The sequence below is a fragment of the Ursus americanus genome, chromosome 2 (genome assembly GCF_024610735.1).
Source record: "Ursus americanus isolate L20-20 chromosome 2, mUrsAme1.1.p, whole genome shotgun sequence".
NCBI lineage: Eukaryota > Metazoa > Chordata > Mammalia > Carnivora > Ursidae > Ursus > Ursus americanus.
The window spans coordinates 20251740-20269512 of record NC_142128.1 but is presented as its reverse complement, the minus strand read 5'-3'; the positions used below and the strand labels follow the sequence as shown (position 1 = coordinate 20269512).

The following is a 17773-nucleotide window of genomic DNA, read 5'->3' as shown; positions in this document are numbered from 1 at the left end:
TACAGCCACTCTGGAAAACAGTGTGGAGGTCCCTTAGAAAGTTAAAAATTGAGCTACCCTATGACCCAGCCATTGCACTACTGGGTATTTACCACAAAGATACAGAAGTAGTGAAGAGAAGGGGCATATGCACCCCAATGTTCACAGCAACATTGTCCACAATAGCTAAATCGTGGAAGGAACCGAGATGTCCTTCAACAGATGACTGGATTAAGAAGTTGTGGTCCATATATACAATGGAATATTACTCAGCTATCAGAAAGAACGAGTTCTCAACATTTGCTGCAACATGGACGGCACTGGAGGAGATAATGCTAAGTGAAATAAGTCAAGCAGAGAAAGACAATTATCATGATTTCTCTCATGTATGGAACAGAAGAACTAGGAAGATCGGTAGGGGAAGAAAGGGATAAAAAAAAGGGGGATAATCAGAAGGGGGAATGAAGCACGAGAGACTATGGACTATGAGAAACAAACTGAGGGCTTCAGAGGGGAGGGGGTGGGGGAATGGGATAGACTGGTGATGGGTAGTAAGGAGGGCACGTATAGCATGGTGCACTGGGTGTTATACGCAACTAATGAATCATCGAACTTTACATCAGAAACCAGGGATGTACTGTATGGTGACTAACATAACATAATAAAAAAAATTAAGAAAAAAAACAAAACGGGCGCCTGGATGGCTCAGTCAATTGAGTGTCCGACTCTTGATTTCAGCTCAGGTCATGATCTCAGTGTTCAGGCTCCAAGCTCAGTGCAGACTCTGCTTGTCCCTCTTCCTCTCTCCTCCCCACCCACTCTGTCTTTCTGTCTCTGTGTCTCTCTCAAATAAATAAATAAATAAATAAAATATTGAAAAGAAAAAACAACGCTGTGCCTCAATTAACTAAGACTCATAGGCTAACGTTTCCTCCCAATGGAAGCTACTGGGATTGCCTTCTGGCTTCATCTAACAGCCAATTACTTCACAAGGATTAACAGGATATAAAATCTACTCTCTCTGTTGTAAGGAGTCCCTGAATAGTGGGCAAGACGTTAATGGAAAATGAACCAACATTCACAAGAGGGTGAAATAAGGAGAAGTCAATCAGAAAGTTCCACGGTACAATGTCTCATACCTGACTTAAACAAACAAACAATAAAAAAAAAAAACAGTTAATACAGAATAGAATAATAGGATGCCATGGACCTGAATAATGCTAACATACTTCTGGAAAAAATAAAACACTTAAGAACATGTATTCTGAATATTTTCTCCCAGCCTGTCTTGCCTGCTCATGTTCTTAGTGTATCTATTTTTCCTTTGTAATTAGTGCTTTTTATGTTCTGTATACAAAACATTTGCCTACCCCAAGGTCATCAAGATACTCTCCCATGTTTTCATACAAAAGTTTTATGGTTCTAGCTTTTCTCTTTTTCAAGATTTATTTGATAGAGAGAGTGTGCACAGGGGAAGGGCCAAAAGTAAAGAATCTCAAGCAGACTCCTCACTGAGCGTGGAGGCTGACACAGGGCTTGATTCGACACGGGGCTTGATCTCATGACCCTGAGATCATGACCTGAGCCAAAATCAAGAGTTGGACTCAAGTGACTGAGCCACCCAGGCGCCCCCTGATTCAGCTTTTATATTTAGGTTTAGGATCCATTCCAAATTAATGTGTGTGTGTCAGAACAAGGTACGGGTCAAGCTCCATTTTCTTTCCACCTGAATATCCAGTTCAAACAGAGTAATTCATTAAAAAGACTTCCTTTCCCTCACTGAACTGACTTGACACTCTGGGCAAAAATCAATCAATAGTACTTGTGTTTGGTCTATTTTTGGACTCTCTATTCTGTTCATTGATCTATCTTTATGCCGAAGACTTTGATTACTGTGGCTTTGCTATAAGTCTTAAAATTCAGCAGGAATAAGCATTCTTCAACTGTGTTCTTTTGAAGACTATTTTGGCTATTCCAGACCCTTTGCCTTTCCATATACATTTTAGAATCAATCTGGTCATTTCTTCTAAAAAAGATGGCTACAAGTTTGACTGGGATTGCATTGTTTGCATGAATCAAGTGGTGGAGAACAGAAATCCTGATGACAGCAAATCTTCCGATGCATAAACAAAGCATATCTCCCATTTATTTCAGTCTTCTTGAATTCTTCCCAACAATGTTTTATTTTTTCTGTGTAAAGGTGTTTCATGTCTTTCTTGAGACTTATTCTTAGCCAGTTTGGTTTTCTGCTGTTGTTTTTGTTTTCTAAGTAGGTTCCACACCCAGCATGGAGACCAATGCAGGCCTTGAACTCACAACCCTGAGTTCAAGACCTGAGCTGAGATCAAAAGTCAGATGATTCATCGACTGAGCCACCCAGTCACCCCAAAAACTTTACTTTTTTTTTTTAAAGATTTTATTTATTTATTCGACAGAGACAGAGACAGCTAGCGAGAGAGGGAACACAAGCAGGGGGAGTGGGAGAGGAAGAAGCAGGCTCATAGCGGAGGAGCCTGATGTGGGGCTCGATCCCAGACGCCGGGATCACGCCCCGAGCCGAAGGCAGACGCTTAACCGCTGTGCCACCCAGGCACCCCCACTTTACATTTTTTGATGCTACTGTAAATATTTTAAATTTTCATTTTCTTATACATGTATATTTACAATACATCTACGTGACAAAGAATTCCTATTCAGAATATATCATAAATTCCAATAAGTCAAAACCAAAAACAACAGGAACAGCAAAAATGGGCAAAAGACTTGAACTGACAGTTCACAAAAGATGTACGAATGCCCAATAAACACACAAAAAGGTGCCTAAGATCATTTGTCACCAGGGAAATGTAATGTGAAACCATAATGAGATGCTATCTCACCCTCACTGACAGCACAGAATGTCAACGAGGATGCTGAGCAACTGGGGTGTTACTATATTGCTGGTGGGAAGTGTAAACTGATAAACCACTTTGGAAATTAGTCTAGCAGTTCAATATATCCCCACCCTCTGACTAACCAATCCCAGGAAGCAATTTTGAGAGAAATCTAAGACTTCTATAAGAATGTTTATTATAGCCTATTCATAATGACCAAATTATTGGAAACAACAAAATGTCTAATCATCAGTTGAACAGATGAACAAATTGTGGTATAGGCACACTACATACAAAGGAACAAACTATTTTACACTGACAAAGACTCTCTCCTTGACCAAACTCTAGCCAGATTCCTCTGAACCCCCTTCTCGACAAGGCCTCAACCTTGGCTTCTCATATGCAGACTGGGCCAAACACTAACATAGTTTCTAACAGCTCAAGACCCCAGCCCTAGGACAACGCCAGTCCCCCTTAGTCCATGACTGAGAAAACTAAAGGCATCTACTGTTTGCTCAGCCAACACTGAAAAGTCTGGCTCCTGTCTCCCAGTGAGTAAATGCAGGTGGTTTCACATGGAACAACGCCTTTCTCACTTTTTGTAATCTTTTACTTCTCTGACTTTATTCATACCTGGCCTTACTCCCTCATTCTCTCTTTAAAATGCCCTCTGTACAAACTGAGTTTGAGTTGAATTCATGCTGGACTCTTTTCCTGATTGCAGGAGTTATTGCTGATTAAAATCTGTCCTCACCACTTAAACTAGGATCTGGCTTTATCTTTGATAAGTGAACACAACATGGATAAATCTAAAAGAACACACTGAGTGGAAGAAGACAAAAGAATACATACCATTCAATTCCATTTACACGACCTACAAGATAAGGCAAATCTAATCTACCACAGATTCTGAAATCAGAAAATGACCAGTGGAGGTAAGGAGCCTAACTAGAAAGAGATACAAAGGAAACTTCTGGAGTTTCATATACAGTTCATATTTGGTTTTGGTGGTGGGGCACAGATATACAGTTGACACTTGAACAACACAGGGGTTAAGGGTGCTGACACCTGTGCAGTCAAAAATTTTCATTTAACTTTCAACTCCCCAAAAACTTCACTACTAATTGCCTACTGTTGACCACAAGCCTTACTGATAATATAAACAGTCCATTCACATATATTTTGTATGTTAGATGTATTATATTTTGTATTCCTTCAACAAACTACACTAAAGAAAATATTGTGAAAATCATAAAGAAAATATGTTTACAGTACTGTACTATATTTATCAAAAAATCTGCATATAAGTGGACCCATGCAATTCAAACCCATGTTGTTCAAGAGTCAACTGTATACATTTCTTAAAATGCTCATCAAACTGAATAATAAGACCTGAGCATTTCATTTTACAAATTATCTCCTTTTCTCCCCTGCCCTCCCACCTCCATTTGCTTTCTTCCCTTTCACCTCTGTCTCTTAAGAATACTTGAGGTAATTTTTTTCTTTTTCTTTTCTCTCTTTTTTTTTAATAGGCTACACACCCAGCATGGAGACCAACGTGGGGCTTGAACTCAAACCCTGAGATTAAGCCATTCAATCCGACTGAACCACCCAGGCACCCCGACCTAGGGAAGTTATAAAGGAAAAAAAAAAAAAAGAGCCAAGAGAGATGTAGCTGACCCTCCAAATTCCCCTTTCAGTATCCACCTACCCCTTCTTCCTTACTAAGAGGACCCCAATTTTGTTCAAGGTATCAATCTGCCCTGTGAGAAATTCTCCCCTCTCACATGTTCCTGCACCTAGAGGTAGGGCCACATGCTTAGTTCTGGCCAATGACATGTATGTTGAAGTCTACACCACAGGCTTCCTGAAAAGCTATTGCTTTCACAGACTTACACACATACCTTTGGTCAGTGTCCCTTTCTTTTCTTCCTTCCTGCAGTATAGCTGCTCAAATGAACTAAGAAAAGGGTGTTATTCCCTAGTACAAACCTCTTCTTATTCTGAGAAGCAAGCTGTGGGAGCTCTCAATCAATTCACAACTAAGTAACTTTGCCAGTCAAAATGTTCATGCATCAAAATGAAAAAAACAAATTCCAACTGGAAGTGAAGAAGACAGACACATGGCTGTGTTAAAATATATATAACAATTTAGTATCTAAGTGATGTTTCAAATCCATGGGGGATATAGACCATCACTAGATGGTGTAGGGACAAAAACTGCTACCTTATAACATACAGAATAATAAAAATAGATGAATGGTCTAAGCAGTAGGAGCCCAAACCATAAAAGTGCTAAAAGAAAATGTAGTGATTGAAAATGGTCTTTTAAAGCATTATCCAAAGCCACAAGCCATAAAGTTAGACTGTGAGATTTGGCACCATAAAGATTCAGAATGAAATGTATCATGAAATGTATGGTACAAGCTAAACTGAAAGGCAACAGTTTGAGAGAAAATACTGCAACAAATACAGAGGCAAAGGACTACTATCCTACATATAAAAAGTTCTTACAAATCAATAATAAAAATATAAATACCCAAACAAAAAGACAACAACCCAGTAGGAAAATGATAAGGAGAGAAGGCTCATGTGAAAAAAGTATCACTGACAGTGACCAACTAAAAATGCTCAGTCTTACTACTGATTATAAAAATATAACTTTAAGGGGCACTTGGGTGGCTCAATCGGTTAAGCATCTGACTCTTGATTTTGACTCAGGTCATGAACTCGGGATTGTGGGATCCAGCCCCAGTCAGGTTCTGTGCTCAGTGTGGAATCTGCTTGAGATTGTCTCTCTCCCTCTCCCTCTGGCCCTCCCCTGTGTTCACTCGTGAACAAGTAACTCTTTAAAATATATATTTGTATATGTATAAATATATATTTATATATATAAATTTAAACACATATACAAAATAAATATGTATATATAATAAATATATATTTAGATTTAAATATAAAACATAAACATATATATATATATAAATTTAAAACAGGCATTATCTTCCCCCCCACCCCCTCATGTTGACAAAAAATTTAAGAGACTGAGAAATACTCTGTGATTAGCATCTTATTTACCATAGGTCAAAACAGAAACTGACATAATCACTCTTGAGGATCATTTTGCAGAAGCTCTTACCCTGAAATCCATCTCACTGGAAAACTCAAACACACATGCAAAAATATGTTCATCACAGCCCGATCTTAATAGCAAAATCATAGCCACCCAAATGACAAACAGAAGAATCATCACGTAAAGTACAACCACACTGTGGAATACAATTCAGCCATTAAAAAACACAAAAAACACTGTATGCACAGTATATTCAAATTAGGCTGAGTGGGAGAAATGTATTTACTTTTGTCATTTAAAAAGTTAATCCTTAAGGAGGGCCAGGTTGCTCAGTCAGGACAGCATGTGACTCTTGACAGGATTGTGATTTCCAGGGGCGCCTGGGTGGCTCAGTCCTTAAGCGTCTGCCTTCGGCTCAGGGCCTGATCCCTCCCTTGTGGGATCGAGCCCCACATCAGGCTCTTCCTCTGGAAGCCTGCTTCTTCCTCTCCCACTCCCTCTGCTTGTGTTCCCTCTCTCGCTGGCTATCTGTCAAATAAATAAATAAAATCTTTAAAAAAAATTGTGATTTCCAGCCCCATGCTGTGTGTAGAGATTACTTAAACATTAAATCTTATGGGGCGCCTGGGTGGCGCAGTCGTTGAAGCGTCTGCCTTCGGCTCAGGGCGTGATCCCGGCGTTCCGGGATCGAGTCCCACATCGGGCTCCTCTGCTGGGAGCCTGCTTCTTCCTCTCCCACTCCCCCTGCCTGTATTCCCTCTCTCGCTGGCTGTCTCTGTCTCTGCCAAATAAATAAATAAAATCTTTAAATAAAAAACAAAAACAAAAACATTAAATCTTAAAAAAAAAACTTAACCATTAAAAGAAAAAAAATTAGTATTCTAGATCTCAGACCACTGTTTTTCACAAATATTTGCCAAAATTTAATTTGTTCCTTATGGGAAAAATGGGGTGAGGGGACAAAAAACCCAGAAAATCCATGATTTATTTGACTTTCCTGATGAGCACGTTTGGCTGCCAATTTGTCCTCACCAGAATATTTTCATTCTAAACTGACATGTCTTCTCTGGGGAGGGAAAGCACCAATCCCCACCATCAGAATATTTCAGATCAAAAGTTCAGCCCTGCTCTCTGGGCAGAGCCAGGAAGATGCCATCAGTGAGCTGGAAAGGCCTAGCTAAGCCTTCCAGAAAATGCTACCTCTCCCAAGAGGTGATCCTCTGACCCACTTGCACCTCAAGAGTGACTTTTTTTGATGCAGTTGAAATCAGGTTAACTTCTGGAATTCTCACAATAGAATCTCAGTCTTCCAGCCCCTGGCCTGGTTTCTAAAACACACAGACCACTCAAAACCAGGGAAACAGAACATGGCAATTTTGAGTCCTCATCAGGAAATAGAACCTTGAGCATCTACATTCAGTTCCTCGTCACTCTGCTGGCTGAGGAATACTTCCTAGGGGTCTACAAGGCACGTGGCCCTGAGACACACACGGTCCCTCTTGGCACCATGATTCTCACGGGGGAGACAAACATTAAACAAGATGTCTCCATTGCGATGGGGCTGACTGCCACGAAGAAGATACATAGAGAACAGATAATGGGCTGGACCTTGTCTGCAGGTGTCAGGGGCCGCCGGAGGGAGCCGCATCCAACATGAGCCAGAAGGCTGGGGACCTTCTTTCACTCATCGGCCTCACCCACATCCAATCTGTCAGCACATCCCATCAGCTTTTTCTTCAACATGTACCCAGAACCTGGTCTGTGTTCATCACTTCCACCCCTACCATCCTGATCCAAGCCGGCAGCATCATGTCTTGGAATATTCCAGTAGCCTCCTAATTGATCTCCCTGCTTCCACCCTCACTGTTCTCAACAGAGAAGCTGAAGTGATCCCATAAAACCCAAGTCAGGTCACCTCACTCTTCGCTTCAAAATCCCCCAGTGGCCACCACCCCAGGTCCCTAAGACCCCATCTGCTATCTCCTCCTTCTCCCTCACTCTGGCCTCGTCATTCCTGGAACAAGTCAGCCCAGCTCTCTCCACGGAGGCCTTCCTACTCCCCCTTCTCTGCCTGGGACACTGTTCCCACAGACATGCACAGGGCTCACTCCCTCACCTCCTGCAAGGCTTTCCCCAACGCTGTCCTCAGGGTGCTTCTCCGGCCATCCCAGCTCAGATGATAAACCCTTCCAGCCCTCCTACAGCATCCAGCACCCCTGACACGCCGGACTGCTTGCCTCTGTGTTCCCTGGCGCTTCTCTCTCTGGAAGAAAGGCTCGCTAACAGCTCCACCATGGTCTGTCTGGGTCACATCTGGAACCACATGAGAACCGAGCCTCCGGCAACTGAGTAGGCATTCAATAAAGAATGTGGAGTGACTGCATTCATCTAAGGGAAGATGAGAGCTCATGAGGCAAGGGGGGTGGGGGTAAAAGCATCTTGGGCAGCGGGAGCAGCCAAGCCGCCCCAAGGCCGGCGGGCACACTGGAAGGACTGACCAGATCGTGTAGGGCAGGGAAGGCGAGGGGGAAGCAAGACTGGAGAAGGAGGACGGAGCAGCCTTGCAGACACAGAAGGAACATCTGGGTCTATCTCAAACAGCAACAAGAAGCCAGGAAACTAGGCAGTGACATGATCGAATGGGCCTTCCACAAACCTCTGGCTTCAGGGGGAGACAGGGATTTGGGGGAGGCAGGAGCACCTGGAAGCTCAGCAAGCAGACTGGCAGCATGGCTCAGACCACAAACGACTGTAACTTGGACTGAGAGGGAAGAAGCAGAGGTGGAGAAAAGGACGTAGATTCCAGAAATATTTTTTTTAAAGATTTTATTTTACTTTATTTATTTGACAGAGAGACAGACAGCCAGTGAAGAGAGGGAACACAAGCAGGGGAGTGGGAGAGGAAGAAGAAGGCTCCCAGCAGAGCAGGGAGCCCGATGTGGGGCTCGATCCCAGGACTCTGGGATCACACCCTGAGCCGAAGGCAGACGCTTAACGACTGCGCCACCCAGGCGCCCCAAAATTCCAGAAATATTTAGCAGATAAAGTCACAGGTCTGGGTGAATGATCGCATAAGGGGGTGAGGAAGTAAAAGCAGAGTTCCAAGATGACTCCTCCCTTTTGCACGTGGGAGCTGGAGGACACAGTGGCCCCATTCACGGAGTTGGGGAGTAGCAGTGGCAATGAGGAAAATACAGGAAGGGGATCTCAAGCACACTTTTGGAAAGAACGGGTTTGAGATAATTATGAGACATCGGAATGCAGATTTCCAGTTGGCAGCGGGAGACCCAGGGTTCCGTGAGAAGATCATGAAAAGCAAAGTGAGTCATGCCACACAGTGCAGATTCTCACCTTGCGGCTCATGGGGAATCAAAAGGTTTCCAGGAACACGTAACAGAAGATCTGGGATTCCAAAAGAATCACCCTGGCCAGAGCAGGAGCACGTGGATGGGACAGGGAGCTGGACGTGAAGGACTTGTTGCAACAGAGCAGGTAGGAGAAGGGCCCTGAGCCAGAAAAGGAAAGGGGAACAGACTTTCCCTTGACTTTCCCTTGGTCACCAATGCATCTCCCACAAGGCTGCTGGGGATCCGTCTAAAGCAAACGCAGAGCATGTCAGCTCCCCCACTTGAAACCCTTCTACCTCCCGCATTTCGTTATCTGACAACTTCTCCAGAATTCTTGTTGCTACTCACTCCTCGACCCAGTGTCTCGTGCCCCTGACACAGCCCTGTGCTTCAATGTCCAGGCTAGTTTCTTCTACCTGGAAAACACCTATTTGCCTTTTGAAGACTTCCCTCCTCTACTGTGAAGGAAGGAAAAGCAGCGGTGACATCGAGGAGGTCGCCTGGCACCTTGAGCCAGGCTGCACTGCTGGTAGAAGCGGGCCTGGGGCTCACAGGGAGGCCATGTGGTTCTCCTGTTGGACACAAACCATCTCGCAGAATAGCAGCACAACGTGACATAGCCAAGGTGATGAAGGGAGACAAAAAAGGACCACTTCCTCTTGTCCAAACAGACAAAAACCAGGTTGTCATGCCAGGTAGAAAATACCAATCATTCCTCTCTCCCAGCTGATACCAGCAAGTGCCTTCCTTCTGAACGACACCAGTTGTCACACTACTCATACCTCCTTCTAGAAAAGACTGATGGAGCTACCCAATCCCAGAACTGTCTCACCTCCAGTCGGCACGCAGTCTAGAGCACACCTTTGTGTGCTTCTTTGAAGCACACCTGCTTCTTTGAACACTCCCCAAAACATCCACCCAAAGTCCAAATCCTGTAAGTTCTTTCTAACACCCTCTTTCTTATTCACCAGCCCCACAGTTCCCCATGATGTGGGTTTTGCCTCAGGATGAGTAACGAACCCACTGTGTTTAAGGACAGGTGTGCTTCCAGTGGCCTTTCTGGAGGATGCTGACCACTGTCACAGTAGGAAAGGATGGTTCCCTTTTTTAGAGGGACTCCTAGGTGTCCTGGGAGGCCAACTGGCTTTCTTAACGTTATTTTTTAAGGGTTTTATGACTGTAACCTAGGGCGGCAGGCACCAGCCTGACCCACAGCTAGGACATAACTAGGACTCCATAACTGCAACCAAATAATATTCAGAACAGAGGGAAATCAAGAGGTGCCTAGGTGGCCCAGTCGGTTCAGTGTCCAACTTCTGATTTCGGCTCAGGTCATCATCTGAAAGTCCTGAGATTGAGCCCCAAGTGGGGTTCCACACTCAGTGGGGATTCTGCTCAAGATCTTCCCCCCACTTCCATCCTCTTCTGCCCCCGCCCATGCACGCTCTCTCTCTAAAATAAATGAATAAATAAAATCTGTAAAATAAATAAATAGTGGAGGGAAATCAGAAGTAGTAATAATAATTTATGGAAGGCTTCACTCTGTGCCGGATCCTGTACTAACTGCCTTGGACCTATTTCTCATTTCATCCTTACATCCCAAAGGTGGGTTACCATTCTAATCCCCATTCCAAAGAATGGACTGAGGCAGAAAGTGATTTCCCCAGGTAATGCAAGGAATCCCTACGTTATTAATAACATGACTTTCTGACAAGGCTTAAGGGTTTAACACACTACAGTGAAGATGCAGATCACAAAACTTGAAGGACAGAGCCCTGGAAAATGTCCTCAAACATTAATTTATGTAATCTCCCAATCATGTTGCATGTTGTTCCGATGAAGGAAAGCCCAGTGCAAAAAAAAAAAAAAAAAACCTTGAAGGATTGCATCCCGATGGCACACATGCCTGGTCTTTAGAGCCTGAGACCTATCCCAGAAGATTCTGACTCAGTCAGTCTAGAGGAGGACCTAAGCATTTGTGTTTTCTTTAAAAAGCCCCACAGGCTCTGCTGATCTGCCCTCTGGGCTGGGTACAACTGCCTAGAGTCTCTGCAATTCCAAACCCAAACTTCCCTTACAATGTTGAGATGTCTGCAGACACAGGGGGGCACTGGAATCTAAGAGAAGAACAGAGAAATTATCAAAACTATCCCATGGAGAGTCAAGAAAAGGCAAGCTCTAGTTATACTACTTCTCTGTCCTTATTCTGTGTCTGAATTACTCTACGGTCAATTTACTTTTTTTTAAGTAAGCAACTTTGCAAAAACAGTTACCAACAAATATTAAATAATCAATAGTACCAATAAATTTTAAATAAACCTAATCGTAACATCGTACTGAAAAGTATTCTCTCTCTCTGATCACATCGATGGCACTTCAGATTCTCTTAGCAAATAACAGTCAATATGAGAAAAATTATTTCTAATTCAACAGTGTGACACACGTGGTCAACAGCACCTGAATGCTGGAGAAGAAATGAAGTTGGGTGGAAGCCATTAGCCTTCACAAATTTCACCACACACTGCCTCCAAGTCTTCAATACTTAGAGATGTATTCATCTATTTCTTGAATCAACCACCACTAACACCTACTACATGCCAGACATGGCTCTAAGTGTTTTATTAATGTTAACTATCATTTAATCTTCACAGTCATGTGTGAAGAGGGATTATCATCATCCCCATTTCTCAAATCAGGAAACTGAGATGCAGAATGGTTTAGTAACACAGCTCATAAGTGGCAGAGCTAGGATCAGCTTGGCTCTGGACTCCATGTTTCAATCACTACGCTTAGTGTCCAAGAACCTACAAAAAGTGCAAGTCTTAACCCCAAACATTGGCTTTCCCCAACCTACAGTCCCTACATGTCCCCAGCTTCAAGGACATTCTCTCAATTCCTTTAATAGTTCACACTCCTCTCCTATTCTAAGGGAACACTCCCCCCCCCCACATCCCTGTTTATTCTTAGCCTTCTGTTCTCAGCTTATATGGTATTGCCTAAATTACAACCTCTAATGCACACTGTATTTCTCAGCACTCAAAGCAAAGCGGTAATTATGTATATCATGGGTAATTATTTGCTTCCTGTCTTTTCCAGCCAGGTGGTAACTACATCATGCACCATGCCAGTCCTATTTATCATGTGTTCCCCGTCACTGAATACCCACCACCCACCCAAAAGAAAGGGTCAACCACAAAGTACACTCTCAACAATTTCTGTTGAGTGAACCAATGAATGAAGTACACTCCAGCCTCGTGCTTTCCGACTTGTCACACTTATCTGTGCTCACAACGCTGCCCCACTAAACCCCTAAGAATGTAGACTCTTGCGGCAAACATGCAAGAGCTCTGAAAAGTACTGGCTCTGCACACCAATATTACGTGCTCCTAGGCAGACCATGCCCCCCCTACACACACACGCACACACACACACCGCTTGACTGGCCCGACCTCAGGTGCAGTGGGGATCCTGACAACCCCCAATGGAAAGTAACCTATTCAAGAGGGAGAACCTGAACTCTTCCTCCCCCATCAACACCACACTTATTTGCTTCTCCTCGGTCTTGCAGACAGACTTTAGCCCCAAGAAGGCCAAGCCCCCATCTACCTGGTTCAGCGCCGGAGTCCCACTCACGCCATCCCCAGGCCCGGCGCACAGCACAGGTGAGGTAATTATCACCTCCACGAATGAAGCCCCGCTCTGGGCACTTCACACGTGTGAAACCCGGGGCCCACGACTTGACGGCTACCTTCTAGTGCACAAGCGAGTTCCTGAGACACAGGCCCGCCTCCCCCCACACAAACCCCAGTCCCCCGGGGACGCCCCCGGGGACCCCGCGCCCCGCAGGCACCTCTGCACATAGAAGCATCTTTGCAAGTGCCGCGCACACCGTCGTCGTCGTCTGTGTCTGTCGAGGAGGAAGAACAGGAGGTGAAAGAGGGCGTCCTCAGGCTACTGGCCATGTCCGTGGAGGTTCCGGGATGCTGTGCCCACCGGGAACACGGAATAGGGTTCCGCAGGCGCCAGGGGAACCAGCCAGCCTCAGAGAAGGTAGGAGGGGTTGGTTTCACCGCGCTCAGCTGAGGCGGCTTAGGGACGCCACATACGTCGACTGCCCTGACAACCTTCCCGCTCATTGGCGACTCTGCCCAGACGCTGATTGGACAATTTCTCCGCCCCCTCAGGAAGGGTTCATTGGATTAAAAAAATATAGCCCCGCCCACTAAATGCAGAATCGCTCTGGGGGCGGGACGTAAAGGGAAACGGACGTAAAGAGGCACCGCAATGCATTCCGGGAATTGTAGTCATGGATGCACGGGGAGAGCACCAGAACATTTTCTGTCATTCACAGGAGGGGGAAGAGCTGCAAGATCCTCAGCATTGGGGCGAGGCGCAGAGAATCCAGCCTGAGGAAACAAGTGTTAGTGTTACATTGAGTCGGGGCTCAGTCTCAACCACTGAACAAATGTTCATGGAGCGCTGACTCTGCGCCAAGAGTTGTGCTAAGTAAGGGCTTTGCGCACATAATCGCCTTTCAAATGTGGAGGAAGGAATGTGCGGAAAACTGCTACAATAGGAAACTATGTAGTAGTGAAAGCGAACTAGAGCTGCCAGTTACAAGCATCAATGGCTGAAGTTAAGAAACATAATATTCAGTGAAAGAAGGGAATAGAACATTTTTTAAAAGTTCAAACCAAGCAAAACGAATGTTTAGAGTAAATGCACATAAATGATAAAATACTATACAGAAGAAGAAAGGAATGAGGGGAGGGGAAACAATCACCACATCTGTGACATTTAGGGAATGGGGAGGGTAGAACACTGGAGGAGAAGGATTATATAGGCACTTCAATCATTTCTCACGTTCGGGTGGTTCACATGTGTTTCATGCATATTTAAGACGTTCCTTATATGTATATTTTGTACTGGACTTCTTAGAAAACATTTCCTAGAAAAATAAAGAAGTGCATTTGTATGTTCCATTTCTCTGTCAGGAGCACTGAATGGAGCTACTCAAACTTTAAGAACTCACACACACACACACACACACACACACACACACACTAACAATAAAAAGTCAGGGTACATATCTTAGGGCAAGATCAGATATCAAAAGCTTACTTAGTATTTAATGGAGGGACAAGAACTCATTGATACCCAAAGTAGAAATGACAGTGGAGAAGGCTGAGCTTAGGGAGGCTTGCCAGGGGGAGTGGTGAGATCAAATACACCACTTTCGTTGAGTGGTCCTCTGCCAAGAGGGTAATGCAAACCACTGAATGAGCACAGTCTCCTACCTTGGCAGTGGACACATTCCATGGGTGTGAGTAAGTAGTAAGTGTGAAGGGCAAGTAGTATAAAGTGTCAATCCCATAGGTGTGGATGGTGAGGCTGAGAATAATTGGAAGAAGGTGGAGGCAGATATATTGATGTGCCTCTTGTCGTTTTCTAAGCAAAGGACACCTCTGTTCTGCAGAAAAAAAATCTGATTCAGAGGACACTGGTCCGTTTTTCACTGAGGGCCACGCCAAAGGCTTCCTGCAGGCAGGCCCAACTCCTTTAGAAGTTGCTGATGAAGGAGCTAGACCTTTATGACACGGGAGTGGAGTTTGTTACTGGCTAGTTCAGGCGTCTCACTCAGGCTGTGCGATGCCTCCAAAGAGGAGACTATACTGGGGTAGTCCTCAACTATGTCATGAGACAATGTCAGAGAACGTTCACTGCCAGCTCATCTGCATCCTCTGACAAAGTCAAGGAAAGAGAATCTGAAATGTAAAACCCCTGTGGACATTCATATTGGAGCAAAAAGCAGGCATTAACCATGAAACTTCTCCGCAAGAGGCTAAAGTAGGCATTTGGTGTTCTGTCTATCCAGCATTCTTTCTTCTACAACAGCCTGAGTTAATGATGAAGAACTAAACCCTCCTTTCAATCCGTGTGGATTAGATGAGGCTCCTCGCCTGAAACATGGTGAAACTTACCAAGGCCTGGCCGGTCACACACACAAACACCCTCACCATACTTTAGAGCTGGGGAGGGTGGTGGTGGGTTTGTCCAATCAGAATGAATGCCAGGGTCGAACGGGAGGGAGTGGCTAGGCTAGAAGAGCTCTCTTTTTTGCTGGACTGGAAGGATGTACTTACAGAGTTACTGAGAACCATCTTGCCACCTCATATAGGCTGACAATGATGCTAATGGGAAGGCTAATGGAGTCTGGAGCACTGGATGCTCAGTTAGGGGTGACCCCGGTTTGCAGTGTGGGAGCTGACGGGACAATCCCAGGAGCCTGTGGAATTGATGGATCAGGAGGATCTCGACTCAGAATGATGAAAGAAACTGACACCCAGCGCTTGGAGCTTGCATCCTGAGCTGGGCACAAACGATCCCTCCTTTCCCAACAGCACCTGGTAGGACCTCAAACTACCATCTTCCTTCCCTGCTGGTGCTCTTTTCTCAGTCTGGGGCCTATGAGCTCATCACAGCTTTAAATGCCTACAGTCCGTTGAAAGGCTATCTTTCCTCAGTTGAATTGCTTTAGCACCTTTTTCAAAATCAGTTGGATGTATTTGTGGGGACGATTTCTGGGCTCTTTGTTCTGTTCTATTGATCTGTGTGTGTGCCCTGCAGATGACACACTGTCTTCCTAATTATAAGTATCTAATAAGTTTTGAAACTTGGTACACTGTATGTTCCCATTTTATGATTCTTTTATTAAATTGCTTTTGAAACTACTCTAATTCCTTTGTCTTTCCACATTACATTTTTGAATAATCTTATCTATCACGACAAAAAAGGAAAAAAAAAGAAAACCTTACTGGATTTTACAGCAATTGCATTAAATCTCTCTATAAATCTGGAGAGAGGGGCGCCTGGGTGGCACAGCGGTTAAGCGTCTGCCTTCGGCTCAGGGCGTGATCCCGGCGTTCTGGGATCGAGCCCCACATCAGGCTCCTCCGCTACGAGCCTGCTTCTTCCTCTCCAACTCCCCCTGCTTGTGTTCCCTCTCTCGCCGGCTGTCTCTATCTCTGTCAAATAAATAAATAAAATCTTAAAAAAAAATCTGGAGAGAGTTAACATCTTTACTATGCTTAATCTTACAATTCATGAGTATTGTGTATCTCTCCATGTATTTGTATCTTTGATTTCCTTTATCAGTGCTAAATACCTTTCAGCATGTGACTCCTGGACATGCCTTGTTAGATTTATCCCCAAGTATAGTTTTATTACTAATTGTGAGTGTGTTTGATTGTGGTGCCCACATGTTCATATCTAGTATATAGCAGTACAACTTACTGTATGTGTTTATTCTGTGTACTGTTTCACCGTGAAACTCTGTTATTAGTTCTAAGAAGAATTCGTTTTTCATACCCTCTTGTGGCATAAGCCTGAAATTAAGATTCCATACTAAGGGCTGTCTTGATGCCTGGGAAAATCAAGGAGGGGCTCAAATGGCCAAATGCAAAGTAAGGTCTCCTAAACAAAAACCCTTCTCACCACAGGGACCAGACATGGTGCCTGTTGATTTTTGAGGAGCAGCATTCAGTTCCCTAGAAGCCCACTAAGTTCTTCAAGCAAGCCACTCATACCCTCCCATCGGAACCAGGACTTGCAGCCCCCCTCCACCTTTAGGACAAAGTCTTGCCTTCCAAGCCCCTGCTTATTCTCTGTGTTCCCAAGAGCAATCCCTGTGCAGCCCTGCACAGTGTGGGGGATCCTACCCCTGCACTGTGAGCATATGTGACTAGTGAACTGCTGTCAATCACAGCTGTCGGGTGTCAGGTGATCCCCACAGGTTTGCAACAGGAAGCTCTCTCTCACCAGGGAACTGAGGAGAAGGTGAATAAAACAGGTGGCATCACAAACAGGGTGGCCCACCTTAACTGAGGACATGGGGACAGCGTGAACTGTTCCTTTGTTAGCTAACTAGCCTCAGAGGTGACAAGCACTATCTGGGAGGGAACTGGCCATCGCTGGCCAGCTTGTGTGTTAGCTCCTGTTCTGTTTTTCAAATGGAAGTCACCATCCGTTTCCAAACTAATGTCCCATCTTTGCCAACAAGGTGAGAACCAATGTGAACTGACTGTATCTAGGCGTGAGGTGCCATGAATGTGACTTGCATCTGGCCTGTATGGGTCTCCAAGACTCCCTGTTGAGGTCCGCAACCACACATGCTGACTGGTGTGCTTGAGTTCCACCGACTGGGAGCTGGGCCAGTGCTGGGGCAGACATGCAGATCCTGTTGGGGAAAGCGCACCCCAAGCACAGTCCTGGGGATGACCCTCTCTGGTGTTGGTGGAAGGAAGGAGACCACGACCCCAGGGAGACATAAGAATGGCTCCGTGGCTGCCTCATGAGCACTGTGGTTCAGGCAAAGGGAGTGGCCTTGCCTGTCTCCCAAGCTACCACTCCTTTCCCTGTTACCCTGTGTCCTCCTGAGCCCTCAGAATTTTGAGGTGCACATCCATGGCAGCCCAGGGCCCAGGCGCTGATGAGAAACACAA

At 44.9% G+C, this 17773-nt stretch overlaps 1 pseudogene across 2 annotated transcripts in view; it reads right to left on the bottom strand.

Moving 5' to 3' along the window:
- Positions 1-17764, bottom strand: part of LOC148110499 (thyroid receptor-interacting protein 11 pseudogene) — a 157759-nt pseudogene extending 139995 nt beyond the window's left edge. For both annotated transcript variants that reach the window (XR_015727425.1, XR_015727424.1), the window contains exon 1: positions 13123-17764. The product of XR_015727425.1 is annotated as a thyroid receptor-interacting protein 11 pseudogene, transcript variant X3 (transcript). The remainder of the gene's footprint in view (positions 1-13122) is intronic.
- Between the last annotated feature and the right edge of the window lie 9 nt (positions 17765-17773).